The 27,367-nt window shown below is 53.0% G+C and overlaps 2 long non-coding RNA genes across 4 annotated transcripts in view; one reads left to right on the forward strand and one right to left on the reverse strand.

Moving 5' to 3' along the window:
* The first annotated feature begins 1,699 nt into the window (after nt 1-1,699).
* LOC106504303 (uncharacterized) lies at nt 1,700-25,987 on the forward strand. Of its 3 annotated transcripts, none has more exons than XR_014809510.1 (5): nt 1,700-1,877; nt 1,991-2,090; nt 4,754-4,915; nt 5,661-5,881; nt 6,444-10,364. It is a non-coding gene; the product is annotated as an uncharacterized LOC106504303 (long non-coding RNA). The 3 variants fall into 3 exon arrangements; XR_014809509.1 differs by having other exon boundaries at nt 1,754-1,877; nt 6,411-10,364; XR_014809511.1 differs by lacking the exons at nt 1,700-1,877; nt 5,661-5,881; nt 6,444-10,364 and adding an exon at nt 23,448-25,987 and having other exon boundaries at nt 1,951-2,090.
* The window catches only part of LOC146401141 (uncharacterized), a 59,562-nt gene continuing 37,436 nt past the window's right edge, over nt 5,242-27,367 (reverse strand). The window contains exon 3 of the long non-coding RNA XR_014809514.1: nt 5,242-13,968. This is a non-coding gene — a long non-coding RNA (uncharacterized LOC146401141). The remainder of the gene's footprint in view (nt 13,969-27,367) is intronic.

Raw genomic sequence — 27,367 nt, forward strand, 5'->3', positions numbered from 1 at the left:
GTGCCCAGGTGACTGCGCCTGGGCCTGTGTCAGTAACGAAAGTCACACTTGCTTTTTTTTTTTTTTTTTTTTTTTTTTATTTTCCCACTGTACAGCAAGGGGGTCAGGTTATCCTTACATGTATACATTGCAGTTACATTTTTCCCCCACCCTTTCTTCTGTTGCGACATGAGTATCTAGACATAGTTCTCAATGCTATTCAGCAGGATCTCCTTGTAAATCTATTCTAGGTTGTGTCTGATAACACTTGCTTTTAATAACAAATTACTGTGGCCTGAGCCCCCAGATCTCGCTGCCAAAAGGAGCCCCTTCAGGGTACCCCCTACTTGCTTCTGAGCCCCCAGAGGGGGGCTCACATGTCCAGAGTCAGTTTGTCAGCTAGTTACCTGCTCTGTCACACCCGTCCCCCGCTGCCTCTTCTGCACTTGTCCCCACCCCCAGCCAGACTTGTTTCTGCTGGATTTCCAGGAGACGGCGGGACACTGGATTGCCCAAAGCATGCTTTTTAGGGCTCGTTTGAGTCTCCCTGCCCGAGGGGCACCAGAGCAATGCTGCTTCCTACTTTTTTTTTTTTTTTTTTTTTGGCTGTGCCCAGGACACGTGGAATTTCCAGAGCCGGAGACTGAACCTGTGCCACAGTGGTGACAATGCTGCGTCCTTAACTGCTAGGCCACCAGGGAACTCGAGAGGGATGCTGTTTCAACAGGATGGGGAGGAAAGTCTTCTCCACCTTAAACGCTGCCTGGGAGCCTCTGAGTCTTTCTCGGAAAATCCAATGGGCCTCAGGCCCTTTTATCCCCAGCCCCACTCCAGCCAGACCCAAGCCCTCCGGGGCAAAGGCAGCCTCCCCCTCTTCTCCTCTGCTCCCCCCACCTCCACCTCACCCTAACCTCCTCCCTCCAAGGGCGCCGGACAGAGGCCTGAAAGGACCGCAACCCACCTGAAGGAAAGCAGGGCGTGTGTGCACGTGCAGGTGTGTGTGTTGGGGGGGCACCTCATCGACGCAGCTGGGCACCTGCAAGCACAAGTTTCTGATAGTTGAAAACGGTGCCTCTCCCCAGAGGCACTAGGAGGATTAACAGAAGTAATGCAAATAAAACGTGCATTAAAATAATGCAAAGTAAACACAAAATAACGCCCCACCCCAAAGTCCCTGCTACAAAGAAGACATTTCCCCCAGGGGTTTCAAATATCAACGGCAAGATCCCTTTTCTGGTTAAGGGGACATTTTCCAAACACTTCTTGCCGCCCCGGTGGAAACCCCCTCCCCCCCAGGCTTGGGATCCCAGGAAAGACTCCTGGGCCACCCCGGTCCCCTCCTGCGGATTGACACGGGTCCTTCAAGTCCAGGATACAGGTCAGACCCAGTCAGAAGTCACTCCTCCCTCACCTGCCCGGCACCTGGGCACAAGGCACTGTCGGGGTTCTGGCAGATGGAGCCGACCCCAGGGTGCAGGGCATCCTCGCCGCTTTCAGCCCAGCACAGGAGGATCCGCGGGGGTCCCAGCCCACGCTCCTCTTGCCCACAAGGCCAGGCATCTCAGAGGTCACCCCACACCCCACCCACGACTTTGGCCAGAAAGAGAAGCTTGTCGCATCCACCCCCAGCGCCAGGCCCTTCCCAGGACTCCCGTCTCGGCAGGAATCCCCGCTGCTGTCTGGGAGCGACCCCCTCTGCCACCTCCGCCCCACAGGCCCCGCCCCTCCCAGGCGGGGCCACCGCATCCTACGTCCTCTCGCTTCTGCTGGGCACAGAGCGCGTCTGGGCATTCAGACCCAGCGGTCCCCTTTCCTACTTGGCCAGACGCGGCCGCGCCTAACTGCGCTCTGCCGGCCACCTGCAGCCCCGCGGCCCTGACCCGCGGCGCGGAATCTGGGTTAGGAAGCGGGCGAGGCAGGTGGCAGGGGGCGCGGCTCCAAGGAAGTTGTGAGCCTGGAGCCCGGCCACGTGGAGTCTCAGATCTTCTTTTGGTTTCCTTTCGACAAGCAGTTACTGGATGTCTGGGTGTTGGCGGAAGTGTGATGGATAATTCGAGACATCGGAATACAGAGTAGGAGGAAGGCTGTATAAACCGGCCCCGAGGACACAGGTACCACATGACAGCACCCCCGCCTCCCCCGTGAGTTCACGGCGGGAAAGGGGAGCCGGGTGCCAGAAGCACTAAACACACGACATTATGCCATGTGTTACAGCGGGATGCGTGCAAAGTACAGAGTAAAGGCGGGGGGGGGGGGTTCTTTGTGGGGCGTCTTCAGGGAAATCTAAGTGGAGTTTAAGGCGGAGCCGGGTTGAAGGCGGAGCCGGGTTGAAGGTGGAGCCGGGTTGAAGGCGGACCCCAGTTTGCTGGGTGGATAAGAACATAGCGGAACAGCCCCTAAAAGGAAATGGGGTTTTTTAAGTTGCAGAGGGAAACCGGAGGGCATGGGCCGAGCAGGAGCCCAAGGGGGGCTTGGTGCCCCGTATCCCCTTCGGAGCCACCTTAAATAAGCAAATCTAAGCAAAATGGTGCACTTTCCACGTGGACTCCACGTCCAGGCATACCTGTCCCCTCCGGGTTGGTTCCTGGCTATTAACTTGAGCTGGAGCATGTGGGGCTTTGTGGAGAAGGGATGGACTGGGACAGAAACACAAATAGGCAGGACCACAGAGGGCAGGGAGGCCACGCTCATGGGCTTACACTTGACCCTGAGGGCTGGAGCTTGCACGCTGGTGGCCACGAGATGGTTGTTTTTCAATCCTAGGAACTTGCTTTGTTTAATTCATAAAAAGTTTAAAGTCAGGACCTTTCTAGCCTTTCTTGGAAGCCCGGGCAGATGTGACATCACTGGACTTGTGCTCCTGCAGGAAGTTGGTGCCAGGGTACGGCTGCCTCCTCTAAACCAGGCGTGGGACTTCCCCCATTCCCTCAGGCCTCTCAGGAAGGTTCTGGAGCTCTGCTTGGGCCTGCCCCTTAGAGGCACCTGGCAGCCCCTGGTTTTAGGGAGGAGGGTTGAATGGTGGGATTTGGAAGAATGAGGTTGATAGGTGGTTGGATCTGAGAGGTGGGCATTGGAAGTAGGGGGATGTGTCAGCGTGAGAGAGGAGGGGACCAATTCAAGTGACAGTGGAAATACAGTAGGGGAGCAAACGTTTCCGCCCCCAAATGTGACTCTTAGGCAGAAGGATTAATTTAGGCTGATTATGATATTATTGTTCTTGCGCCCCTGGCGTGTGGAAGTTCCCAGGCCAAGGATCAAACCCACACCACAGCAGCGATTGTAGCCACAGCAGTGACAATGCTGGATCCTTAATCATTAGGCCCCCAGGGAACGCCTAGGCTGATTATGCTGAAGGCCCCAAAGACTCTGAGGACCCCTTGGGCTCTTTAACTGCCTGAAGAATGTGGATGGGAAGAAAGGAAATGACCAGGACAGGGCACATTGCACGCCGAGACGGCGGGAGGAACTGCAGGCTGGTCTGCTACCGTTCCTCTCTGAGCCCCGTTGTCTCTGCAGGACCCAGCGAACACTGGTTACGCGTTTGCTTTCCTGTTTCTGTGTGACCGCCTTCCAGCCTTTGAGGTCTCACATCGCCACCCCAGCTGAAGATGGCATTTACAGGGAAAGTTTTGGCCATTTTGGCGAGTTACTCAGTTTTCCTGGGTCTCTGCCATGGATATGTTTTTAAACTTTTCTTTGATTTTTGTTGTTGTTGTTGTTAATCTATCTCAGGTCAGTTTAATTCTTAGACCAGCTAGAAGGACTTAGGAAGGGTGAGGCCATCTCTTCCTTCCCCCTCCCCTGCACACTCCCCCCTGCACAGACACACACAGACACACACACACACACACTAAATCTGGCCAAATAGCTCCCTCTTCTTCAATACTTTTTGTTTTTTGTTTTTGCTTTTTAGGGCCGTATCCAAGGCATATGGAACTTCCCAGACCAGGGGTCCAATTGGCGCTGCAGCTACAGGTCTACACCACAGCCACAGCAACACCAGATCTGAGTCTCATCTGCAGCCTACACCACAGCTCACAGCAACGCCAGATCCTCAACCCACTGAGTGAGGCCAGAGATCGAACCCTCGTTCTCATGGATACGAGTCAGATTCGTTTCCGCTGCGCCATGAGGGAAACGCCCAATACTTTTTTTTGAAATAGATTTTTTAAATTGAAGTATAGTTGATTAGCAGTGTTGTGCTCTGCGGAACAGCAGAGTGACTCAGTTACATACATTCTTTTAAAATTCCCTTCCATCACGGTCTAGCCCGGGGACCGCGTATCAAGTTCCCCGCGCTGCGCTGCAGGACCATGTGGCTTCCCCATTCTAAAGGGAATGGTTTGCATCTCCTGACCCCAAACGACCTTGAGTTCTTCTCTTTCTTTACCCAGTCAACATTCATTTAAATGTAATTTTTAAAGTATTTCTCTTGGGGACGGGGAGGGAAATACAAATATCTCTTTTCCCAGGGCCCACCTCCCCTTCCATGCCCCCTCCCCACTCAGAGGTGGAGCTGGGTTTGGCCTGGTGAGAACATCAAATCCTGGATCGTCGATTTTCTGACCTCAGAGGGCCCCTTGCAGGCACCAGCCTGTGAACTGCGCTGCAGCCTCCCCACGCCCGGCAGACACCTATTAATGCTCCGGAAGGGGAAAAAAATAGAGAATCGTGGGGGAAGTGTGGTGGGGAAATAAAAGAAGCCCAGGGCGGGGTGGAATGTGCTGCAAATCCCTTTCCAAGTTATAACCCCGAGCTGCCCTCCCGTCTCCAGCTTCTGCTTCTGCTCCATGGCTGGGCGACACACCGGAGTGGCTCTGGGTCTCTGACGGGAAGGAAGATTGCAAGATGCCAGCCGAGGGCCAAGCAGGTGGAAAATAAGTCGTGTTATCTGTCTGGCGGTTGATCTCGCCAGCCCTGGGCTCCACTGCCAGAGGTGAGTCGTCCACAGGGGCTCTGTGGTTTACGAGCTAACCATCTCTTGTGGTGCCACCTCCCAACAGCACGCTTTTAGGTAAAATAATGTCCTTGTTGGTGTGTCTCGTTGCGGATGTCAGTAGAAACAGAAGTGAAGGTTGGAAATCCCCTGCCAGGTACCTGTGTTCCTGGTGCAGAACACGCAAGGATGCTGGCAGTCGTGTTCATGCGCCCGGGTGGTGTATGGAGTGGGTCCTGGGGCACTGGGACAGAGGCTCACTTGTTCATTCAGCAAGCGTTCTATCATAGTGTGGCTTCCTGGGGGAGCCGATTCCCAATAAGGGATTTGAGAGCAAGTCCTTTATTGGGGAGCTGAAGTGAGGAAGTAAAACAGAGAATGAAGGAGGCCACTAAAGGGGGGGCCTGTGAAGTCAGCTGCCCCTGAGGGGGCGTCACCATGCTGGGAAACTTCGGGATCCAGTGCAGAACGCATGGCTCAGAGTTACCCCACCCACGGGACTTCTGTCCTGCTGCCGGAGTAGGCAGAGCCGGCTTTGGTGGCTCAAGGAAATACCCAGACAAAGGGGCGCAGGTCCTGGTGGCTGGAGGTGGGACCAGCCTGGACTAAGGCGATGAGGACTAGAGGCTCTGGTGGGACAGTGACAGCAGCTGCCACGTGTTCCTTGAGGATGTCCTGTGTGCCAGGCACAGTCATGGAATGGGCACTGAGACGGATTTTGTCTCTGTTTTCACGGCACTTGGAGCTGGTGGAGGAGACAAACCGGTAACCAGGCAGCGCCTCAAAGACGGGGAATCATGTGATGGTGGAAGAGAGGAGCACATCAGGGAAGGGCTCCGAAGCCACACCGTGTTAGGACCTGCACTTGTCCCAGCCGGGAGGAGCAGCAGGTGCAAAGGTCCTGAGGCACGGTCTCCGGGATGAATCGAAGTGTTCTGGGGCAAAGGGGACGTGGTCCTGATGCAGGTAAAGGCCTACGTGGGAGGATAGAAGGTGATAATGGAGAGATGCACAGATTGGGAGATAGAGTGATAGATGGATAGATAGAGATGGACGGATGGCTGGATAAACGGCCAGAGAGGTAATAGATAAATGAGTGAGCTGGACAGATGGGTGGATGGATGGATGGATGATGGAGGGAGAGAGGAATATTCGACAAGGCCCAGAAGGGTCAGGAGGCGGAGGACTTTGGATGTCGGGATAAATAGTGTGCTGGCGTCTGAGTGCAGATCCACGCCTGAGGTTGAGGTGAGAAGTTTGGGGCAGAAGGCAGGTTGCAGAGATGCAGATAAAAGAGTCTAGGCTAAAGTGGGGACCACGGTAGGAGAGAAAGAAATAAATTTGAGACACCCCAGACCCCAGGCGGGACAGGCAGCAGTTGGGGAGAGCATCTGGAGTGACGAGAAGGGCAGCAGAAGCAAAGTTCAGAGTCTGGGTCTCGGGAGGAAGCGGAGCCCTCGAAGCAGACAGAAAACCTCTGTCTGTCTGTCCACAGTCAGGTCAGTGCTCGGTGGTGGGACCGTTTCAGGTCCGCGAGGTCCCGAACGTGGGCCGATCGGTGCTGGTGAGCCGGGGGAGGCGGGGCAGACGCTGAAGATTACGGCAAAGAGAAGCTCGGAGACTTGGGGTGGGTTTTGCTCATCTGTGTCGCGGAGGCCTCGACCCCGAGAGCTGCCCCTGTTCCTGTCCCCAGCGGTGACAAGAGTGACATCGCCTCCCTGAAACCTGTGCTGCCCCGTTTCATTAAGAGGAGAGAGAGAGAGAGATGGCCTTTCAGGTCAGGACGTTACAGGGATGAGAAAGGAGACAGTAAGAGAAAAACAGCCCCGCAGCGCACCATTCATCCCACTCTCTCTCTCCCTCATCTCGCCCAACTGGTACCCGAACGTCGGGGATGAGAAGCGTGGGCGCCGGCGGGTGGCACCTGTGGCAGGTCTTCTCCCTCCGCGACACAGGAATCAGTACGGCCACGTGCTGGTCTCCCCGTAACCCCCGTTCTTTACTCTGGGGAGTCGGGGCTCCGCGCTGCTCGCGTTCCCAGGGCCGCAGCCAGACGCCTGGTGCAGTTGCTGCAGACTCAGAGGCATCTCTCAGAAACCCGTGACCGAGGTCCTTCTGCTGTTACATCCGAGGCTGAGGCCGCCCTTGCCCGGCGCGTCTCCCCTGGTCCCTTCGTCCTCCTGTGGAAGGCGCTGTTGACCATCACCCGGAATCCCGGCTCCCGGCCGCAGAGGAGTCGGGTCAGGCTTCGTTAGGACTCACACGCGTTCCTGCTTCATCCGGTTCGTGGGAAGTTCCCCGAGCATCTCAGGGCTGCATGTGGGGCCAGACAGATGGGGAACGGCCCATCGGCCACCACGGCCCATCCGCCTGTGACCCGTCCTAAGGAGCTTCAGTGTAGGGGCTGGGGACGTGGGAAGGGGTCATGACGTGGCTCTAGGGCTCCCGAAACCAAGTGCCGTAGGTGTGGGCGGGGCGGGGCGGGGGCGTGGCGCTCAAACACAGAAATTTACCGTCTCCGCGGGCTGAGTCCAGAATCAAGGCAGGTGTCACGAGGAGGGGACACGGACCAGGAAGCGGGAGTAGGACACTGACAGGTGGAGAGAGGCCTCCAGACGGGGAGCATCGTGATACTATGACCTCTTTAGAGAAAAATAACAGGAAAGGCTCTGACCTCAGGGGCCGTGTGGCTCCAGACCACAGATTGTCCGTGTCACGAATACTGATGCGATCACAGCTAAATCCCAAGCAGTGCTGACCCTGTGCCAGGCGCCTGGCATGAGCTGAGCATGAACTTTCTCTTAACTCTGCAGCCTAACGAGGCCAGGGAGGGCATGGCCTTTCTTGCACCGACAGGCAGCTGGGCTTCGGACAGTCCAATGACATGCCCAAGGTCCCACAGCTGGCAGCCCTTGCCCCAGGCCTGTGCCCCACAGCCCAGGCCCTGCCCTGCCGCTGGCAGACGGGGTCTGATCCCTTGCAAGGCTGCCCAAAGTGGCTGAGCTCTTAAAATAAAACAGATTCTCAGAGCCCACCCCCAGAAATGGGATTTGGCGCGTCTGGGGAGAGGCCACTGCTGTGCGTTCAGAGCCTTCGTGGTGGTTCCGATGGGAAACAAGGACAGAAGTTCTAGCTTTGTGGGGTGGATTCTGTGCTGACCAACTCCCCCCCCAGCGGGGGAGGGGGGTCCTTGAAGTTCCATCTTGGTGGGAAGGAGGCGCGGCAAAACCTAAAAGACGGGGCTTCTGTGCTTGGTTCTGCCGCCAACCAGCTGTCTGCTTTTGGACGAGTCCTGTGGTCTCTCTGGGGTTTAGTTCTTGGTGTGTCACAGTGGGTGTGGACCAGAGGACTCCTGAGATGGCCTCGGGCTTCATCAGGAGACTGATCCGCTGAGCTGCAGCATCAGGAGATGACAGATTCCATAACAGAAGCTGAGACGTCTGTGTGCGTTTTCTCAGGCTCCGGAAACCAAGTACCATAGCCGGGCCTGAAACCACAGAAACTCAGCGTCACTGCTGCGGAGGCTGGAGTTTAAAACCAAGGTGTTGCTTCTGCGCCGGGAGGGAGACTCTGCGCCCGGGCTGCCCCCTGCCTCAGATGGCCCACGTCTCATCTCCAGGAAAGAGCACCAGCACCCCTGCTCCCTGCCATGGGGGAGCACGTCCACTCCAGGGCCTGCCGGGTGGGCACCAGCACGCAGCTGTCTCTCTGCCCCCTGACCCGGGGGTGCCTGGGAGCCTGGCCACCTGGCTCCAGGTGAGGCAGCAGCCTGCCCCTGTGGCTGGGGAGCAGGGAATCCGCAGACTCCATCATGTCTTCTGGAGGGATCGCTGGCTCTTGGCTCTTCTCGCCTTGGTCCCTTCCGTGGGGACCCCGCATGCTGTGGGGTCAGGAGGTGTGGGGAGGGGGGACGTGGTCTGGGGCTCAGACAGAACAGGCCTAAGGGGTTTAGGAGCATCCCGGTGGCCTCGCCTCCCAGCACCCACATTTACACATGGCTTCTCTGCAGTCCTGAGGCTCCAGCCATATCCTCTGACCTCTTCTCAGCAAGGCAGGTGCCAGGGAACGTCCAGGCTCCTGGGAGAGCCTGTGCTTCTCCCTCAAGAGTAGGAGGGATTGTTCCAGAAGCTCAGGCGCCCGAGCACAGCCCCAAGTGCTGGCAGTCATGACGGGTGTCCACCAGCCTCCTTAGGAAGACGTCCACCAGCTGCGGACACTTAAATGTGCAAAACAGGGCGCACGTTCAAGGTGATGGGCCGGTTCCTTCAGGGCCAGAGAAAGGGCGCCTCAGCTTCCAGAGCCGCTCCGCTGATAGCCAGGGAATTCTACAGAGGCGAGGGCTCTGCTTTGCCGCAGGATAAGGCATTTAAATGTTCTAAAGCCCAAAAGTGACTTCTAGATGTGGTGGTGTGGACTTGGGGAGGCAGCTAGGACTTTAGCACCAGGCAAGCAGGGCCGAGGTCTTAAGTGGGACCCCAGACCAGCAGCATCTGCACAGCGTGGCCTGGGAACTTGTTAGAAATGGGAATGAGACCTGGGGCGGGGGGCGGGGGTGTGTGTGCCAGGGGTCAGGACCCCCCCAGGACAGAAGTGGGGTTCAACGGGTGGTGTGGATAATAGAGAGTGAGAAGCTGTGTTTAGTTCACCACGACTGGCTTCCTGGGAGCAGTTGTGAGTTTGAGGAAGAAAAGGAGCCTATGATAAAAATAAATGGAAGACATACATCCTTCCGGAACCCAAACAATGCAACCGGAGTAACTTCCGGAACACAGCTGGGAGGCAGAGGCAGCAGGGAGGCCGGCCAGGTCCTGGCTGGGGGGACAGCCCCGTCTGGGGACTGTCATCATCGATGCATTGGTTCATTCACAAAGATTGGGGCGTGGATGACGGGTCTCGCGGGAGGTGCTCAGCCGACATCAGGATGCGAATGGGTGTTTGCGCTGAGAAGCAAGGGAACAGGGTGAGAGGAGAGGGCGCTGGACAGACAGACGCTGGGCTCAGAGCTGGAAGCCATCCGTAAAGCCCCAGCAGCCTCCGAGCCCAGGCCTCTGGAAGCACCTGGACGGGACCCGTCCGTCTCGGGCATTCGCCCCGAAGTCATCCATGTGTCACAAGGCAGTGCACTTATCTGGGTAAGAGTTCTGTCACAGTGAAGAGCTGAGTCACACCCGTCTCCTCACTAACAAGTTGCGGAAACATGAAGCAGAGACGTTACAGTAAAAATGGTGGAAGCTGGAGGCCCCCGATGGCTCAGCGGGGTCAGGATCTGGTGTCCTCACAGCTGTGGCTCGGGTTTGATCCGTGGCCCAGGAACTTCCGGACTCTGAGGGTGCGGCCAAAAAAGAAAAAAAAAAAAAAAACTGGTGGAAGGAGTGTATTTGGCACCTTTCTGTCTTATCACCATCGTGTGCCTTCCAACCCCTTCTCAATGATAATGTTTTGAATTTGACTGTGGGACGCTAAAATGAAGCAACAGTGGAGTGTCTTGGTTCAGGTGTGACTGTTTGGGTGACAAGCTGTCATTTCTTTTTCCGTGGGGAAAAAGAATTAGTCTCCTCTTTGCGGTCCTGTCTGCGCTCAGGTGATCCCAGCCCCAGAAGCAAGAGGCATCTCAGTCTGTTGTGTCATATTGTCTCTGCATCATAACTTTTAGATCATGTCAGATGGCCGTTTAACCATCACCACCCTCAATTAAAAAATTGTCAAGAGTTTAATGGGGCCTTCAAAATCCATTAGTTCAAATAACGCATTATTGAAGGGCCGTCCCTCAACCACTAAAGCCGGCTCCATGAGACAATTTCACCGAGAGGCTCCAGGGAAAGTGCATTTCATTTAAGCAGCGTTTTGCTTGCCGTCTAGGATTATCGTAAATGGGTAGGGAATTCCTTGAAATAAGGCTTATTCTGGGCATAGTCAATCTGCTTTCAACCTTTGTGTACAAATAGGGATGTTTGTCAGATAAGCTGGTTCTTTGCAGCTTATCTGACGCGGGTTCCCCTCACGATTGTTTGGCAGTTAATAGGCTCTAGCTTAACACATTTTGGAAGGTTGTAGACAGGGTTCCAGGCTCAGGATGGGCTCCGGTGTGAGCTGGGCAGAGAGGGACCTGCAAAAATAGCACCTCTAAGCCCAGTGTGGCAGTTTCAAGTGCTGCCGGAGTGCGTCTTTGTCTAGCTGGAGGCTGCGCCGGGGTGAGTGACGTTTCAGTAAACTAGACCCGGCCACAGGCGGGCACGGGCACCAGAGCCAGGTTTTGGAGCTGCGGTGCAGAAAACACAGGCTGGGAGAGAAGCCTCGCATGGGTCCTGAAGGACCTCAAGACAGGACCCAGTAAACATGTGCGGAACCAGCCAGTGAAGGAGGTGCTGCATCTGACTCCTGGAAGCCTCTTGTTACCCTCAGAAGCCCAGGACCCGCCCCGGCCAGCTGGCCATCACTCACCACCGCATTCTGGGGAGCTCTGGGGCATCCTGAGCCTGTTGTGGAAGGATGCCAACTTAGAACCGGTGAGCTGGCAGGAGGAGCAGCTATTACCACTGCTCAAGGGGAGTGGGGGGTCTTCTGGGTTTCCATCTGGGAAAACGCTTTATTTTTTTGGCTGCCCGTGGCATATGCAGAAATTCCCGGGCCAGGGATCAAACTCATGCCCCATCAGTGATCCTTAACCCACTGAGCCACCAGGGAACTCCTATATTTTAGTTTGGTGTTAAAAGCACTTATTAAGCCCCGGAACGCCTCTGAAGCTGATAAAGGGTGACAACAACCAGTGGACTTCTTTGCTGCCATGGCACCCATTTGTACAAAATCGTCTCCCCACGTGCGCCAAACACGCACCCTGCACATGTGGCCCAAGAAGCAAACACTTCACTGAGCCTCTAGAGTCGACGCCTCCCAACGCCATCCCACCAGACACTGATGGTGACATTACTATGCAGCCAGGCGGGAGAAGCCAGAGGGTTTATCTTGGATCTCCTCCTGAACCTCCTCCTTGGGGCCATCGCTCTGGCGAGGCCCTCCAGCCTCAAGCTCGGATGGGACCTCAACCCCAGACACTGGGTGCCAGCATCATGAGAGCCCAAATCACGTTCAAGATGAAGAGCTCGGAGGACCAGGGCAGTGAAGGCAAAGGGGGATGCGATGAGTCAGCATGTAGCGCCCTGCCGGGAAAGCAGGGTCGAGAAAACAGTACAGGAGAAGGGGTTACAGCAGGAGTTTCCCCGGGAGAGCCCCCTGGCCTGGAACTTCCTCGGCCAAACGAAACAGAAGTAAACTACAATGTACACAAATTGAGGAGCCAGAGTTGAAAACACCCAGGGTGGGTGCCCAGGAGAGGGGAACGGGGTGCCTCTGACCACCCCTGCAACCGCAGCTCCAGTGCCCCCAGACAGGCTTCTAGGTCCCATCACCCAGCTGGAGGGGCAAGGATGGCTCTGGCTGTCCTGTGGGCCAGGGACCATCCACTCCCAGAAAGAGAGTGAGCGACGCTTGGCTGGGAAGCTGCCCTGAGCGATGCAGGTGGCCCCACATCCCCAGAGTGCACAGGCCGCCGGCTTCCAGGAGGACCTTCCGCCCCACGTCCTGTCACTAAACAGATGCACCGCCTCCCCCTGCCCCCAGGCCCTGGCTGACTCTGCCACCCGTGTGGTCACAGGCCGCCGTCCTTTCTGGGGTCAGGAATGGCTCAGCTCCCCAAGGGGACCCTCCTCAAGTCCATCCTTTGCGGTCAGAGTCCTGGTCAAGGCAGGAAGGCTATTCTGAGTAATATTCTCTCCCGCCCCTTGAGCCCCCGCAGCGCTGCTTCTCACTTAGGATGGCATAGCTCTCAGTTCTGGAGAAAAAAAAACAAAAAACAAACCAAACCGCTTTCTCAAGGGCAGTGGGGATTTTGCTGCCTGTGCTGCCCATGCAGCCTGCAGCCCGGGTGGCTCCTGTCACCTCTGTGAGGACTGCATAGCCCGAGACATGACAGGGGGCCTGAACTCCTAACACGGCAGTGACATTCCAGACAGGCTGTGAACATCTGCAGTACATTTGAACAGATAAAAATTCCTGATTAAGTGACGAGCTGGCGGTATTGTGAACACATGGGGAAATGCTACCCAAAGGCCACCTGTCCCCAGCTGACCACACTCCCAGTGCCTTGACCTCGCGGGAAGTCAGCCTCCCCGCCCCCCACCGTCTCCCCCACCCGCGGGTCTCGAAGGACCGGGGGGGCAGCACATTTTCCCAGCCCCAGCCCCTCTGGCTGGAGCTGCTGCGAGGCCGCTGGTCAGGATGCTGACCATCCCAGGGTGGAGAAGGGGCGGGCGGAGCGGAAAGCAGCGATCGCTGGCCCGCAGGACTTACTTTTATCTCCGGCCCCAGCAGGCCTGGCGGAAAGCTCTGGGTCTGCTGTCTGAAGGCCCGGGTCAGAGATTCCGTCTCCTCCCAGCTGCCCGGCTGCTGAGACCCCACCCCCACCCCGGGACCTGCCTGAGCCTCCTCTTCTGTGAAGCAGGGGCTGGACCAGACCGGGAGTCTGGCTCCCAAACTAGAGAGTTTGTCAGGTTCATCTGGGCACCATGCGGATGACAAGGACACCGGGGCAACTCCCAGAAGTTGACTTGAAAGCTCCCTGTGGATGATGCTGCGACGGCCTCTGGACCACAGATGGGAGAACGCTGGACCACACAGCAGCCTTCCGGCCTCGGGCGTCTCTGATGGGGCCCGGTTCTGTTACGGACCTGGATTCTCTCTGGTTGGCTTGAGGCTCCATTTCTTTTAATATACACAGACTATTGTTTAATTAAAAGGGAATTCACAGTCTTTTCTTCGTAAGTATGTTTGAAAGCATTAGAGAGTAACTGTTCCAAGGAGCGCTTCTTTGGGTGAAGGGCTAAGTCCACCAAGGGAACAGAGGCGGAGTGGCTGTACCAGGGATTCTGCGGCTGCCGCTCCGGGGAGGAGCAACGCGTAGGCCTGATCCTCCTCTGTGAGTCTTTTCTTTCTTCCCATCCCTCTCGTCTCCCTCAGGTGACCTCCTGCTTGATCTGGGGCTCTCTCGATTATACCTCCTGCCAAATGTAAAAACAAATGGGGGAGTTCCCGCTGTGGTGCAGTGGGTTAAGACTCTGACTCCAGCAGCTTGGGTCACTGAGGAGGTGCGGGTTTGAACCCTGGCCGGGCTCAGTGGGTTACAGGGTCCAGCGTTGCTGCTGCTGTGGTGTAGGTCACAGCTGTGGCTCGGATTCAGTCCCTGGCCTGGGAACTTCCATGTACTGTGGGTTTGGCCATAAAGGAAAAAAAGCATGAATAGGAACTGTGGGGTCAGAGCTTCTTGATGGCTGGTCTGAAACTTGACCTGCTGATGGATGGGTCCAGTGTCACCTCAGAGCCCCCTTCTCTTGGCATTTGGGAATTTTATCAGAACAGGAGGTGCCATCAGCAGTTTTTACCTTGCTCTGACAGCAAGACCCAGGTAAACCAAAAGCATCTGGGCAGTGGGAACCAGCGTTAATGACCGAAAAGCAGAATTCTCAGGTAAGGCGTCTGCACCTGCTATAGCGCAAAGGCTTCCACGGCCATTGCCCTCCAGCGCCTGCGCAAATTCCTGGTGCCGCCCATTCACTCAGCACACGTTCATCGAGGGGCCAGCAGTAGGGGGTCTAGAGAGACAGAAGCCTTGGGTCCTGCCTCATGGATGCCCCTTGGACCAGGACTGCAGACAGAGGGGCATCTGCGCTGGGGTCTTCGAGGTAGGGGAAGCCTTCCTGAGGAGGCCACGATGTGCAGAGATGTGAGGACCAGCAGGAGGAAGCTAAATGAAGAGAGGGTGGAAGGGTGTCCTGGGCAGAGGGAACAGCATGCACTAAGCCACGTGGCAGGGAGGAACTGGCGGGAACGAGTTACTGGGGGTAACGGGATCCAGGGATGTTCTCAGAGGCATCTTCTGAACCAGGGCTCAGTACACACTCCAACGTGGCAGGTGTTACTGAATTCTGCCGTAGGGAGGTTCAAGCCCATGCTGTTTTATGAAGACATTTCTATTAGATTTTCCTTCGACTTGCACTCTCAAATAATAAACTGAATGCTGCTTAATTTAATTTTCAGGTTGGTGAAGCTTTTTTTCCTGTTGCTAATTTAAGTCACTTAAAGTGATTTTTGATTAATCTGGGATAGGGAATTTTGTCTTTCTTAATTGAAAATATTTTTGAACCAGTAGAATACTGAACCAAACTATTCAGGAAACCGCAGGCCCAGAGCCAAAGAAATCTTTTGTTTGTTTATTTTTACTTTTTAGGGCCACACCCATGGCATATGGAGGTTCCCAGGCTAGTGGTCCAATTGGAGCTACAGCTGCCGGCCTACGCCACAGCCACAGCAACGCAGGATCCGAGCCATGTCTGTGACCTACACCACAGCTCATGACAACGCTGGATCCTTAACCCACTGATCGAGGCCAGGGATCGAACCTGTAACCTCATGGTTCCTAGTCAGATTTGGTTCCGCTGTGCTACGATGAGAACTCCAGGGAAGTCTTTTTTATTTTCCTTTTTAAAAATCCCAGGAGTTCCCGCTGTCGGGCAGTGGGTTGAGAATTTAACTGCAGTGGCTTGGGTCACTGCAGAGGTGTGGGTTCGCTCCCTGTCCTGGTGCAGTGGCTTAAAAAAAAATCTGACTGTTGCCCTGTAGGTCACAGCTGTGGCTCGGATTCAATCCCTGGCTCTACAACTTCCATGTGCTGCAGTTTCAGCCAAAAAAAAGAAAGCTTCTTGGTGTGGAGTGTGTGACTCCAGGAAGCACCACTCTGTGTTTGTACAGAGTTCCCTCCCGTTCATCCTTCCCAGCTGCCTGGAGCTGACGGAGGGAGGGAAGTGATCTCTGAGAATGATACCTTAACTGCCTCTGCCACTTCGTCTGAAACCATAAAGTAGGGATAAGGAGTCAGAGCTGAACTCATGGGGACCTTGAAAGGAAAGACTGAGCTTAAGGTGTTAAGTAAAGACAGACCGTCTTGGGAGTTCCCGTCGTGGCTCAGCGGAAACGAATCTCACTAGCAACCATGAAGACGGAGGTTTGATCCCTGGCCTTGCCCAGTGGGTGAAAGACCTGGTGTGTCGGTGAGCTGTGGTGTAGGTTGCAGATGTGGCTCGGATCTGGGGTGGCTGCGGCTATGGTGTAGGCCTTCAGCTCCAGCTCCAGTTCCTAGCCTGGGAACCTCCATAAGCCATGGGTGTGGCCCTAAAAAAAAGAGAAGAAAGATTGTCTTGTGTCATCGGGAAGATGAATTCCTGAGTCCCTGTGGAGGCCCAGGAATCAACAAGGAAGAGGCAGCAGCCGCCACAGGAGAACAAAGGGCAAAAGATGTGAACAGGTGATTTGCAGATGAGAAATCTCACGAGGCTGGCGAGTGCAGAACATCTGTAAATGCCGTTTCTTTTTTCTTTTGTCTTAGGGCTGCACCCTTGGCACACAGAGGTGCCCAGGCTAGGCGTCAAATCAGAGCTGCAGCTGCCACCCTACACCACAGCCACAGCAACGCAGGATCCAAGGTGCATCTGTGACCTACACCACAGCCCACGACAATGTCGGATCCTTAACGCACCGAGTGAGGCCAGGGATCAAACAAACCTGAGTCCTCATGGATACGGGTTGGGCCCGTTACCACTGAGCCATGATGGGAACTCCCTAAACAAAAATATTTTAACTAACTTGCCTTAACAGAGTATTTCCAAAGCATGCTACTTGACATTTACGGAAATAACTCTTTCCACATTGTGATAGCGTTGGTTTGTATCATATGTAATTACAATTTAGAATTATTATAATATGTGTACTATTGACATGAACAGGGTGGGGACAAATGTAACTAACTCTTGGTGAGCACACACATCGACTGGTGAAGGCAGAGGTGTGTCCCTGTAACACGGTCGTCTCCTAGTCTGAGAATTACGGTAGTCCACTAGCTTCGAGGATTCAGCCTGTGCTTGGAAAAACAGAATAAACTGAGGGCCAGTTATTTCCGAGAGTCAGTTCAGGGAAAGTCATTTCAGAGGGCTTCTCCTCAAAGACCTGCATGAAAGAGTCGAGAATGCCCAGCTGCCTCGACTGCATTTAAGGATATAATGAATGAAACATCTTGATGTTTTATCCTCACCACAGTATTTCTACCGAAGGAGAACTGAAAAAGAGCTACTATCATCATGTTTTTGAAGAATATTTAACGATAGTGGAAGAGATTTTAATTATAATAGGAAGCAAAAGAACTTATGAAACAAATGTTACATGCAATGCGACCCCACATATGTTAAAAAATGTACTTAATTATAGGAAAAGATGAAAAATATGTCACAATGTTTCTAAACGACAGCTATGTCTATTAGGATTATGGCTGACTTTCATTTTTTTTTTATTTTACATGGTTTTTTTTAACATTTTTATAATGACCATGTGTTATCTGCACAATCAGAAGAAGTATTATTTTGTAAAAGATGAGGAATTCTTCACTGTCAGATGACAATACTGTAGTGTCCTCTTAGGTTGTAATAAAAACCCTTCCAGGGTTTGGGCATTTCCTACCAATTTCTTATGCCTTTTAAGGAACCAAGCAAACTGTAGTAGTTTCTGCCATTTGGTAAATTACATTAATGATTATGACAGCCATAATTATAAAGCCTTTACCAAGCTATTTGACGGCTGTCTGTTTAATTTAATAATAATAGCTATTTAGAGATATTAGTACTTATTTAATATTTATTTCATCATGATAAAGATCTTAGGGAGTTATAAGTGAAGCTCAGGCCGCTTTCACGTGTGTCCCCTTCACAACCACGCAACTCTTCATTTTGGCTAAAGGCATAAGCTCCACTGTGGAGAAGTCACAATTCTTGTCAAACCAGAAATCATTGAAGATCGTTGTTTCACTCTTTGTCCTCATTTCCTTGCACAGGCTAGAGTTTGCTGACAGTTGTCAGCGTTACACGCCCAATTCCCAGGTCGGTGGCAGGGGCTTTGAAAAATAAGCTTCAGCACATCCCATGGTTTCTAAGGCAACTGTCTCCCCTGGTCACTGGGTCCTTCCTTGTCAGTTCCCTTGGACCAGCAGTTTTTGTTCTTTCCTGGGTCACGAGATCCTCGGTCATCTGGTGTAAACACTGGAATTTCTCTAAGTTCTCCGGTCACCAAATCTGACTCCTCCCTCCAGTCTGTCGCCCAGCCACTGACGCGCTTTCAGCCAAGGCTCGCACATCCGTCTTCTCCTCCCATCCCGGTCGCAGCTCAGGCACCTGCCAGCTCACCTCTGGCCAAACCAGTAGCCTCCAAACTGGTCTCCCTCACTCCAGGCTTCTTGCGCTCACACACTGGGGTCATTTTCTTGAGAATAAAGCCTGACCCTGTGCCCCCCCCCCCCCCGAACACTACTGTTCTTTCTGCGTCCCTCCCGTCACCTTCTGCGGCCAGGGAATGTGGTCGTGGTCCAGCAGCCTGCAACAGCACAGCCAGGCTGGGAGGGCCAGAGGCTGAGAGCACACTGCACAGGCTGAGGAGCAAGGATGCTTTGGACCCCCCCCCTCCGAACCATGACAGGTTGCTTGGCCAAGTTTCGACGAGAAGGACCATTTTCTGGGAGTCGTCATGCGTCTGTCCAAGGACAGATCTACTGATCCTTCAGAAGCAGGGCTCAGGCCCAGGAACGGGCACCTCTGTGGTGTGTGGCCACATCTGTGAATGTGCCTGGGAGCCTCGTGGCCACAGCATGAGGAGTTTGAAGAAGGGAAGCAGGGCAGGTGACAAGAGAAGGTCAGAGGGGACCTCAGGGCCCCTGGGGAGCCTTGGGAAACACCCCAGTCCCAGCCCACCCGCTCTACTAAACAGAAGTCTCTGAGGTGGGGCCAGGGACCTGCATTCTCTCACACTCCCCCCCACCCCCCACCCCCCGCCGGGCAATGCCTTGTGCCCCAGATATGACAGGGTCTCACAGATTTGGGGGTTTCAGGAAGGTTTCCGGGTGGAGCCTGGGGGTCATACGGGCCCCTCTACCTAATGCGTGGGACTGGCAGGCCACTCTCCAAACACCTTCGTCCTTGAGTTTGGGGGGATCAATTTTAAAAGCCTCTCACTGTCCACTTCCCCAGTCCGCAAAAGCGTTTCCATCTGTTTTCTCCTCGGCACCCATTACATCGAGTCCTGGGTGGAACATCCTGAATCAAGTTCAGGCTGTGGACAGGAGGGGGGGGAGGCAGGGGGAAGCTGCCAGGCCCAGCTCTTCTTCAGTGAGACACGAGGTCGCCTTAGTCCCTCTTCAGCGTCACTCGTCACGGCCCCGAAACCTTACCCACGGTTCCTGGGGCTCTTCTTGAGCCTGCGAGCCCGCCAGCATCCACTCCAGAACACGGGACGGCAGGAACGCCACCTAAAGGGGCACCTTGGCCGCTGGGAACGCCGTCTTCACGTCCCGCGCAGCTCGCGGCGGCTGGGGACCGAGGCTGTTTCCCTCTGAGTCCGGGGTCCCGGCGCCGCCCGCGGGGAGGAATCGCGCAGCATCTCGCGCGCACGCGCACTGAACACGCCGCAGGAGGACCAGGGGCGCTGGGTCCCCCCGCAGGCTGCGCCGACGTCCAGGGCCTGCGTGGGGAGGTTTCCGGGCGGCGCTGGCGCTGGCGATGCCGTGCTGGTCAGTCAGGGACAGAGCTCCAGCGCGATGGCCTTCTGCTGAGGGAGCACTTTTCTTCTTCCTCTTCTTCCTCCTCCTCCTTCCGGAGAAAAGGCAGCCCTCACGCCCATCTTTAAAAATCACATTTGGACTCACGTGTAACGCATTGTCTGTTTCAAAAAGAATAAAATGACACGGACGCCTGCGCTGTCGGGGGGAATTCTAGAACACGCGGCGCCCTTGAGGGTTTTGTGTCTCCTGGAAAGAATACGCTTGTTAGGGGTGAACCCAACTGGGCCAGGGTGTCTTCCAGAAGACAGGAGGCCCGCTTTTAGACAGGGAGCTGGGAAAACTTCATTTTGGAGCTCTCTGTGGGCAGGTGAATGAACCTGTGACTTGCGAGGGTCTGACAGCGCGGGGCTGGTGACTCTGGCAGGGGCCACTGATGAGCCCCCAGGGAAAACGGGTCGAAAGCTTTGAGCCACGTTTTAATGATGTGTAACTGTTTCCTGAGGATCAAGAGGGCATTCTAGCCCTGGGAGATGCTAAAAATACCCTGTGGGAAGACAGGAGAAAGGGAGAAAAGGAAGGAGGGATGAAGGGAAGGCGACGGCGCGCACTCAAAGCACTAAAAATACACATTCCGGTCCAGCTCAGAACAGAAGCCAAGCGGAACCCCTACCGTGGAGGGGACTCTGCAGTGATCAAGCCCCGCTCTGCCTTCCTAATTGTGTCGCCCTGAGCAGGATCATGTAACCCTTCTAAGCCTTGGTTTTCTCATCTGTAAAATGAGCCTTGCTCCGCAGGAAATGCCTGACGATCAACGGAGAAGCGCTTCTGCCTCCGTAATGATGTGAAAGGCAGATGCCAGGAGGCACGTCCTGAGAAGCTCTACGCTGTAAATTTTTCCAGTGTTCACAGCAGTTCCCTCCTCTCTGAAAGAGGACAAGAGGGAGGCATGGACTCAGCTAAGCCAGCCAATGGCAGGTCTGGATTTGAACCCAGGGGCGTCTGGCTCCTGGTCTGGGCTGGATCCCTCCCACCCCGACCGTCCTATTTAGGACAGCCCATCTTTTGACTATTTCACAGCTGAGATGCGAATTCTGACCATTTCAAAGATTTAAAAGAAGTGCAGTTGGCTAAATCCGGGCTCTGTACGATTTGGGGCTTCTAGGTGGATTTGACTCACCCAGCCCCGTTGGTTATTAATGGACATAATTGAGCCACGCCTGTACCTTGTAATCCGAGCCCCGAAAGTATAAAAATTGAATCCGGCAAGATTTTCACAGTTCAAAGTTTGCATTAGTAAAATAGGGAGACAGAAGTTTCACAGCAAAATGGCAACTTTCCAAGAAGAAAAGCCTTTATTAGCGGGGAAAACTGGCCTTTTGGGCCACTTAACGTTAGCTCTTCAAGGAAGAGCAGCTCTATAAAATTGACCTTATGTTGGGTGTGATGCTGAACAGCTGGGCTATCCTATATTTTACACCAGGGTTTAAAAATAACCACATACAGTAAGAACAGGCGCTGCCCTGGAGGGAAGGAGCCCGGGGAGCATCTGGTTTCCTCTGGGCTCGGAACTGAGGCACATCTCATCTGCTTGGGTTTCGTCTCTGGCACTTAGACGTTACCTCTCTCGTGGGCGGGAAGGTGGTTCACTGGAGACAGCGAGGCAATCCTAGCTTCTTCCAGGTGCCAGCCTGAGAAGTGTTTTCTCACACTGAGGATTGTCTTCCGGCTGGGCTGAGATGAGAGTCGTCTGGGCTCGTTTGGGAACAGGATAGGATCCCTTTAGTGCTCAGATATTTTTAGAGTACCTCCCCCACCCCAGCTTTTCAGGAGTCCTTCAGGGATCCCGTGGACTGAATCCTTGTATATGTTCGGATGTTAAGGGAGGAAGTGCTCGAAACACACATCTGGAATTGACACTTTGTATCTGGTGTCTGCTCACTCAGGTGAACCGGGATTCTGATGAGCGTAGTAGCCAGGGAGCCACTCGGCGGAGAAGGAGGTTCATCGACTAGATCCAGGGCTCCGTGCGTCTGATCGCAGAGGTCCGTCCCTCTGTCTTCCTCTCTCCCACTCACGCATTCACTCACAAGTCCAGACCATCACCAGCGCTTCCCACTGTTGCCTTTCAGCCCTCACAAAACAGCTTATTAGGGAGAATTTCTCCAGAATCCACGCTGAGCTGGGTAGGCTCTTGAACATGAATCATGACAATGTGTCTGGCTGTTTACGTGATGATGAAAATTATCAAGACGAATGGAGACGAAACAGCCACCCTCTCTATTCATCGCAGAGGCGCTCGCCCTGCGATTTCTCATGTTGAGAGATTTATTGGTAATTACCGCAGCAGATAAGCAGTCCTGGAGGAAATAAACGTTTTCAAGATTGAGGTGCTTCTGTACCGGAGGGAACCGGGATGTGTCATTAACTCTGCGTTAGAAGGAAGGAAGGAACGCAAAAAATGCACAAGCATTTAGAAAAATAGTCATCAGCATGTGTGGATTATAATTTTTTTTTTTTTTTGACTGTGCCTTTGGAATGAGGAAGTTCCAGAGCCAGGGATTGAACCCATGTGATAGCAGCAACCTGAATCACAGCAGCGACAATGCCAGATCCTTAATTCGCTAAGCTACTGGGGAGCACCTGTGTTTATTATCTTAACCAGAGTGTAAATTTTCCTTCCATCACATGTTTCCAGGGTGATTTACACTATACTTTTTTGGGGGGGGTCTTTTTTGAGGCTTCGCCCACAGCATATGAAAATTCCCAGGCTAGGGGTTGAATCGGAGCTGCAGCTGCCGGCCTACACCACAGCCACAGCAATGACGGATCCAAGCCGAGACCACAACCTACACCACAGCTTACAGCAACACTGGATCCTTAACCCACCACGTGGGGCCAGGGATTGAACCTGCATCCTCATGGATGCTAGTCAGGTTTGTTACTGCTGAGTCACAATGGGAACTCCATACACTATACTTTCATATTTCACATTGGGGGTGGGGGGAAGTGTGTCGTGGGTGGTGGGGGCATATCTTAGCAAAATGTGTTTGGGCTTTTTTTTTAACCAATAAGTGGAGTGCATGGGACCTGGGCACAAACCATGCATACTTGCTGCCGCCAAAATAAATTTCCTTTTGATTTATCTAATCAGCCTAAAGATTTGGACACAAGCCAAGATTAAACCTTTGAGTTTAAGGAGTTCCCTAGTAGCCTAGCAGTTAAGGACCTGGCAATGTCATTGCTGTGTCTCAGATTTGATCCCTGGCACTTGAACTTCATGCCTCGGGTGTGGCAAAACAAACAACAAACAAAAAACTCATCAAAAACCAAAAAAACTTTGAGTTTAGGCTATGTTTTTATTTTTATTTATTTACTTATTTAATTTTTAATTTTTATTTTTGTCTTTTTGCCTTTTCGAGGGCCGCTTCCCATGGCATATGGAGGTTCCCAGGCTAGGGGTCGAATCGGAGCCGTAGTCACCGGCCTATGCCAGAGCCACAGCAATGCGGGATCTGAGCTGCGTCTGCAACCTGCACCACAGCTCACGGCAACGCCGGATCCTGAACCCACTGAGCAAGGGCAGGGATCGAACCCGCAACCTCATGGTTCCTAGTCGGATTCGTTAACCTCTGCACCACGAAGGGAATTCCAGGATATGTTTTTAAACACTGATAGATATCACCTCAATGAATAGATAATGGGGATGCATTTGTTAACAAAGGTGAGATGCTGACTGTCCACTGTCCTGGCTCAAAGGATGACTGGCTCAGAATCCAGGCTCAGGTCTGCTGCAGACCTACAGAGACCCAGTCGGTATTCTTGGCCTGTTTCATAAACGTTCAATTAATAGAAGTCTATTAATGGTCTGTCTTTTGTTTTGTTTTTTAGGGTCGCACCTGCAGCACACAGACATTCCCAGACTGGGGTTTAATGGGAGCTGCAGCTGCTGGCTTACACCACAGACACAGCCACTTGGGATCCGAGCTTCATCTTCAACCTACACCACAGCTCACGGCAACGCCGGATCCTTAACCCACCGAGCAAGGTCACATCCTCATGGATACCAGCTGGGCTCGTTACCGCCGAGCCACAATGGGGACTCCATTAAGGATCTTTTATGCGACATCAATGGCCAAGCTGGGAATTTGGGGTGTAATTTCTGCAGTTCACCGGGAGTGATTCCCGACGGATGGTTGTTGTGTTGGAAGAGAAAGGGCAGAAATGAGATGTTTAGAACGAAGAATAGGATAAGGTACTCAGTTTCCAGCAGGAGAACGAGAACAATTTCTTCAGCTCTCTCTGTCTCTCTTTGTGACCTAAAAAAGTTAGTGGTCAGAGACGAGAGGCCGCAGAGCAAGGGCTCCTCAGCTGTCTTCCACCCGAGCAGTTTGTCAGTCCCCAAAGTGGTGCAAAGTGTGTTCTTTGCATATGAACCAAACCTGACAATGAGAAAGGGAGACCAGAGGTCCAGCCCGTGTTTGCACATTTCAGGGCCGAAGTGACCTGGCTGGATGCTCACCTGCATCTGGGGCAGGAAGCAGCCTGCGTGGGGGAGGGACTGAGTTGACTGTGCAGGAGTGGACTGGACAGGCAGTGTGCGAATCCACTGGGTCGGAACAGCTTCTTTGACACCATCGGCTGCAAAGACCCAACCAGGATGTCATTCTCCAGTGATTTGAGCTGTGGCATTCCTTCCTCCACTCGTAGACAGTTTCAGAAAAACGTGCCACTCCCCGCCTGCACGAACACCGGGCCGTGCTGTCACCAGAGAGCGCTGATCTGAGCATCAGGAGAACAGAATCCTCAGGTCCGCAGCTCACTCGCTGTGACTGGCCGTGGCCTCGTCCCCTCAGCTGTCAAAGGAGGAGGTGGACTCTGGAAGCTGTAGGTCTCATCGCCCAGCGTTCTACCTGGTCTTAGGGTCCCTGAACGGCCCCCGCCCCGCTCCCCAGCTTTCCCACGGTCCCTTGCTCCTGTCGCCAAAGGCACCCGGCCCCTTCTCTGCCCCTGTGCCCTCCATGGCACCGACTCCTCCTTTCTCGACCTTTCTGAGATCCGCCCTGGGGCAGCCCCCTCCCAAGCCGCCCCCAGAACTGCTGGGATAGCTTCATACATTTATCACCAAATCCAGGTTTTATCCAACACAAAGATTCAAGGCCACAAATGGGTCTGGGATTCGCTGACTTCGGGGTCTCGGAGGAGCACGGCGGCTGGCTCTCTCCCTGGAGCTCTACCCAAGAAGCCAGGGGACAGCAGATGGAGCCCGGACTGGAGAGCGGAAATTGGGCGCCACCTCCGGCGCAGCGGGGTCCAGGGGGGAGAGCCCGGCTGCTGGGGAGCGGGTTGCGGGAGAGCGTTGGCGTTACAGTGTCGCCCTGTCCCCTTCTCTTCTCCAACTTTGCTCACTCTTTTTTTTGGGGGGGGGGGGGCGTTAAGAACAGTAACAGCCGCAGCTTGGAGCCAAAGGTGAGGAGGTGCATTAGGACGTCCCAGAGCCTGGCTGGGGCGAGGCGTCAAGGAGTGACGGCCGCGGAGAGATCAGGAATGCCCTGAACCCTGCCTGTGCTCCGCTGGCCGCGCCCAGCCGGTGGGGCCGATCGCTGACGATGGAAGCGCCCACGTGGGATCTTTACCTGCTGCAAATGGGGGAGGGGCTGTCGAACCCAGGAGATCCTTCCAAACCCCTAGCCCTACTGCTCATTCCTAAATTTAGGAAGAGGCTCAAAAGCTAGGACTCTGGCTTAAAAAAAAAACAAAAAAAACCCTGATTTACTAATTTATATAAAACGAAATTGACTGGCGTTTTGACAAATGGGTACGTTTTGTAACCACTAATATAATCAAGATATGGAATAATTACATCACTTCAAAAAGCTCATTAATGACCCATTACAGAATCCCCCTCCCCTCCCCCTCCCTCTCAGACCCCACAGTTAGATCCCCTCTTTATAGTTTTGCCTTTGCTGAAATTCTACAATTTCATACAAATAGGATCAGATGACATGGCTCCTTTGGGGTCTGGCTTCTTTCACTGAGCGTGATACGTCTGAGATTCCTCAGCGAGGGGATGGGTGCTTTGTTTCTTTTCATTGCTGAGGGGTCTTGCGTTGTATGGATGCACTAGAATTTGACTAGCCATTCAGTTGACAGACTTTGGAGTGGTTTACCAGTTTTGGGCTATTACAAATATGTTATATGCAATGTTTTCTCTTTTGCAGGGGGTGGAGGGTTAAATATCTAGGAGCCAGAAAGCTGGGTCATACAGAAAATATAGGTTTACCTTTGGAGTTTCGGCTGTGGCCCTGTGGGTTAAGGATCTGGCATTGCAGCAGCTGTGGTGTTGGTTGCAGCTGCAGCTTGGATTTGATCCCCTGCCTGGGAACTTCCATGTGCAGGTGCATGCCAAAAAAAAAAAAAAAAAAAAAAAAGGTTTAACTTAAGGGACTGTACCATTTTGCAGTGTCAGCAGCAACGTTTGAGAGTTCCAGTTGCTCCATATCCTGGTCAACACTTGGGATGGTCCTTTTTGTTTTGTTTTGAACTTTACATATGTTATAGCATTATTAGTATCTTTGTAGTTTTTTTATTACTCAAATGAATTTATCACATCTGTAGTTGTATAATGACCATAACAATCCAATTTCACAGGATTTCCATCCCACAACCCAAGCACATCCCCCCCGCCCCCCACACTGTCTCCTCCAGAGACCATAAGTTTTTCAATGTCTATGAGTCAGCATCTGTTCTGCAAGGAAGTTCAGTCTGTCCTTTTTTCAGATTCCACATGTCAGTGAAAGCATTTGATTTTGGTGTCTCACTGTCTGACTGACTTCGCTTAGCATGATAATTTCTAGGTCCATCCATGTTGCTAAAAATGCTGGTATTTCGTTCCTTTTAATGGCTGAGTAATATTCCATTGTGTATATGTACCACATCTTCTTGATCCACTCCTCTGTCAATGGACATTTAGGTTGTTACAGTATATCTGTAGTTTTAATTTGTGTTCCCTTATGACTAGTAATCTAATGTTGAATATCTTTTTTTGTGTTTTTGTCATTGTGTATTTTGTTTGTTCAAATGTTTTCCCCATTTTTTACCTGTCGTTGTCTTATTCTTGAGTTGCAAGAATTCTTTACACGTTCGTTCTGAATACTAGTACTTTATGTCACATATGTTCTCGGTCTTTATTTTTTTAACCATGTTGTTCAAAGGTTCAAAGTTGTTGATTTTGATGAAGTCCAATTGGTCATTTTTTCTCTTACATTTATGCTTTTTTGGGAGATCATGTCTAAGACTTCTATGCCTAATTCAAGATGGCAAAGATTTCCTCCTGGAAATTTTATAGTGTTAGTTTTCACAGCTAGGTATAAGATCCATTTGGGGTTAATTTTTTATATGGAGTAAGGTAAGTGTCCCTGTTTTTCCATATGGATATCCAGTTATCCCAGCACCACTTTGTGGAAAGACTGCCCTCTCTCCATTGAAATTCCTTGGCAGCCTGGACAGAAAGCAATTGACCATATGTGTGTGGTCTATTTTTAGACTCTCTGTTCTGTTCCGTGGGTCCATATGCCTGTCTCCACACAATTACCACAGTGTCGATTACTATAGCTTTGTGGTAAGTCTTAAAATCAGTGTAAATCCTCCAATGTCGTTCTTTCTCAATTTTTTTTGTCTATTCTCGATTTTAATTTTATTTTTATTTTGGTTTTTAGGGCCACACCCACGGCATATGTAGGCTCCCAGGCTAGGGGTCAAATTGGAGCTACAGCTTCTGTCCTACACCAGAGCCATAGCAACTCGGGATC

Source organism: Sus scrofa, chromosome 7, assembly GCF_054392235.1.
Source record: "Sus scrofa isolate SSC_HxYL_T2T_F1_AM1 chromosome 7, Sscrofa_HxYL_maternal_Yorkshire_Landrace_v2.0, whole genome shotgun sequence".
Taxonomy (NCBI): domain Eukaryota; kingdom Metazoa; phylum Chordata; class Mammalia; order Artiodactyla; family Suidae; genus Sus; species Sus scrofa.